Source organism: Urocitellus parryii, chromosome 5 (assembly GCF_045843805.1).
Source record: "Urocitellus parryii isolate mUroPar1 chromosome 5, mUroPar1.hap1, whole genome shotgun sequence".
Lineage (NCBI taxonomy): Eukaryota > Metazoa > Chordata > Mammalia > Rodentia > Sciuridae > Urocitellus > Urocitellus parryii.
In genome coordinates, this window is record NC_135535.1 from 44,111,118 (window position 1) to 44,115,151 (window position 4,034).

Genomic DNA, 4,034 nt, shown 5'->3' on the forward strand with positions numbered 1-4,034 from the left:
ACAGAACACTTATGTTACTAATCATGGTTGTTATCTCATGCCTCTAACAAAAGTATGTGGAGGATATGAGAACCCTCTCTAAATTCAGACCCAATTCCCACTGTGGTGAGCTGACTACTTAGAGCTAAGCACTTAGGAAGAAAGTAGCCTTAGTAAGCACTATGTCACATCTCTTGTTTAGATTGTTAGAATTTCCAGGAACTGAATAAACTCTGATTGAAGTTGTGACTCACCTTTTCTATTCTCCTAAACCAAACAAATAAAGATCTCTCTTGAGAATTTTTCCTTCAATTTTGAACTATTTTTTTGTCTCCAAAGATTTGCTTTCCTCTTGGTGGTTTCTAAAAACGCCTCAGTCTTTGAGTTGCTTCATTGAAGTGTAGAATATAAAACAGCAGCTCTAAGCCACATCATGGATGACTGCATTATTATATATGGCCTCAAATGGTAATAGGCAAAGTATTTTCTTGTTTGTTTGTTTGTTTTGATGCATGTTTATATAGCCCTAGAGTCTTTCTTTGGCAAACTCAGTTTTTCGAACAAACAATGCTTTGGTTTTCATTCTACTACAGATTTCACTTTCCTTAAATATCATCAATTCCTTCCTACATGCTGAAAAAATATGTTTATCTGGCATAGGTATAAAACACTGTCAAAAGAAAGTGTCTTGTGCAGTTGATAAGTTGTCACTTAATAGTTATTTATGTACTTCCAGTGCCTATCTAAACACATTTAATTTATAACATAGTTGACCTTTAAGTTCCTATGGCAGAAAGAGCATTAACATGCAGATTCAGCACTAAATTATCAATGAAATTGGCAGTACATTTTCTCCCCTTTATTATTTTGAGCTTTATTAAGACACTCAATGTCATTGATTGGTAAAGTAGGATATTTCTGATATAACATCAAAGCAAGGTGTTTGCTATTACTATTAAAAAATGTTTTTCTACAGCTTTCTAAAGTGATACATTCAGCAAAAAATTTTAGTAGCTCCTGAACATGGCTAACACTTTTTCTTTTATATGATTTTCCTCAACCAAAGTATTCTTGTTTTATATAGGACAGAAAGGATACGATTCAAGGGAATGTGAGCAGCCAGTAGAGACAGACAAAAGTCAGCATCAGTTCCTTCCAAATCAATGGGAACTCAACTGGCTCCTTACATTTAATCCAATTTCCTTTGTGCCTTTTCCCCTCTAGGTAGGTATCTTTAATAATGCATTTAAAACAGGACAACATCTTTATCAAATAATTGCTACTAATTGGAAGGTCCTTGGTATGCATAGTTTTCCAATTCTCCCCTTCAATAATTTCTTCATTTCAAGTTGGTCATTTAGGTGACCCCATTAGCAGCATAGCTGAGAATTCACAGTTAGGAGTCTTGTTCAGCCAAATTAATTAAGTACCATTTTCCTTCTGGGAGGAAATTAGCTGTTTAGATAAATATATTAATTGAGTGTTTGTTTCTGTTTATTGTAATCATACTCAGGATCCCTTGGCACCGTTATACCTTATTCCAAAAAAGCTCTTTTAAATATTTCAGGTTTTTCCAACAGTTTTTGAAAACACTTATAATTTTCTCATGTACAAAAAATCATTCCCGATACATTTCTCTAATTTTGCTAAAGAATTACCTGCTTTCTCTCACTTCCTATTTCCAAGTAATTTTGGGTGACTACTGGAATCAGGTGGTTCTGAACAAATGCAGCCATTTGTTCAAAGCAGAAGTTGGTTTAATATCTTCATTCCTTAAAGTCTGGTGATGAGAATTACTGAGAGGACTGCACAATGTTGGCAACAAGAGAGGCCATGTCACAGGCATTTCTCCACAGATGAAGGGTGCACAAACATGAATATGGCATGTCCCTTTCCCACAATAGAAATAAACCACAAATAACCCAAAATAGATGTGCAAAGTGCATTAAGAGGGGGAAAAATGTTTCACAAGAGCACTGCAAACATAAATCTGGACAAGTATATGAGAGAGAGAATGTGGTAACTGTACTAAAAATATAACAAAGTGTGAGAAATTTAATGACATATGGAAGAAATGGCAAAAATCTACTTTGACTAAAATGCTTGCCCTGGGCAGCTTCTAAAAGCAATAAACATGAAGACTGCATTTGATCCCAGACCCTTGAAAACTTTCAGTTGAAAACTAGATATTTGAGTTTTAGCATGCAATGGGAGTCTTAGAAGGTGTGTGAGTTCACATCATTGATTTGGGAGACCATCTAAATAACATTATAATTTGGTTTGGACAAAACCGAGAGAATTTCCCAAATGGCCATATTTTCTTCACTTATATCCTTTATTCATTGTGTCATCAGAACACTAAAAAAATTAAAAAAAAAATAAGATCTGAGGTTGTAACTCAGTGTTGTAGTGCTTACTTAGCATATGTGAGGCTCTGGGTTCAATCCTCAGCACCACATAACAATAAATAAATACAATAAAGGTATTAAAAAGAACACTATTTTTAAAAACATTTAATAGAGGTCTATACTGTATTATTATGGAGTCATTTGCCTAATCTGATATACCTTCTTTACCTCCATGGAATGAATCAGAAATGATATTATTACTTGCAATCCATGATGATCCATGATGAATAAGACATGATATTATTATTTGCTATTAAGAAGACAGCATAAGAAAGTGCCTAAATAATACTATACTTTCAGGGATCATTTTTATAGTATGTTACTAGAGACTTTTTTCTGATTGGGTAGATTACTGGAAACTTCGAGGAGGAGTTGAGTGTTCTCTCCTGAGCATGAAGCTGGTTCTAGGTGTTGCATTACTGCAACTGCCTTTTGCCATTGATGACCATTCTTAATTCTCTTCAGAGATTAAGAGGGAGAGAACACAGTCTGAGTGGTTTCCCATATTAAAAAAAAAAAAAAAAAGGAAATGCCTAAATAACTGCAGAGTGGGTTTCAAAAGAAGTTGAAGATCAGGGAAAGATTCACAAAATGTTAGTCTAAGCATTTAGACCCAATTAAGTGATTTTTATTAGAATTATTTCACAGTTCATCTTATGGAGAAATAAACCCAATATATAAAGAAACCATTTTATTTGAGGGATGCTAGATTAATCTGGTACCCCAAAATACCTACCAAAATTCTTCAAAAATTCCTATTTTAAGTGAGTCCCATGGGATTATTTCATTGTACTTCACTGTAATATAGTCATCTATTTGCACACAGTTTTTGATGAGCAATGAGCAATGTGTTCCTTTTCCAATATCTTGGTTTATTAGCTTTATCAGATCACGTTTTTCCATACAAGCAATTTGAGACAAGAAGAAATTAGAATTTTGATGACATTAAGATGCCAAATCATAATATGGACCAGTGAGCCAGAATCCTAAAGATGATACAGCGAGTGAGCCTGAAAGAACAGTGAAAAGCATGAAGGTAGCAGAATACAAATCAGAGAGCGGGTGTAAGAAACCTAGGGGCAAATGTCATTCATGGAAGAGGAAAGAAGGAGGTGCTGGAGATAAAACTCAACATCTCACAGTTTTGCTCACCACGGGTGCTTCTCAGGACTGACACTGCATGTATACCAGCTCTTCTGACTGGTCAGTGTCCATGGGAGTATCTATTATTAAAGATGCTTCTTCTACTTGAAACCCATGTAGTACCTGCAGTTCATGTTGTACCTCCTGTTAAATATCCTGATTTTTCCTCTTTGAATTTTTCATTTGATTTGAGGAAATTATAAAGTAAATTTTTCTACAGTAATAAGCTTTAGCTTCCTTATATATCCAACGTTTTTTTTTTTTTTTTTCCTGGAGTCTAGCTCATTTTCCCATTTCACAGTTCATTGAAGCCATTTGTGGTCACTGAGTCTTATCCATCTTATTCTGGACTGACTTTGTGAATCTCACACATCTCAAGTAGAAGTTAGGGATAAGCAGAATCTAGGAACATAGGTCTCACATTGGATAGGCATGTGACATCCAAAGGCAGATTTGACAAAAATGAATGAGACAGCTTGGGAAGTGATAAATATGATGAATATA

The 4,034-nt window shown here is 34.7% G+C and overlaps 1 non-coding gene across 1 annotated transcript; it reads left to right on the top strand.

Annotated features, from left to right (window-relative positions):
* The first annotated feature begins 2,671 nt into the window (after positions 1-2,671).
* On the top strand, positions 2,672-2,885 carry LOC113181251 (small nucleolar RNA U3). Its single transcript, XR_003300574.2, has one exon. It is a non-coding gene; the product is annotated as a small nucleolar RNA U3 (small nucleolar RNA).
* Positions 2,886-4,034: the final 1,149 nt, after the last annotated feature.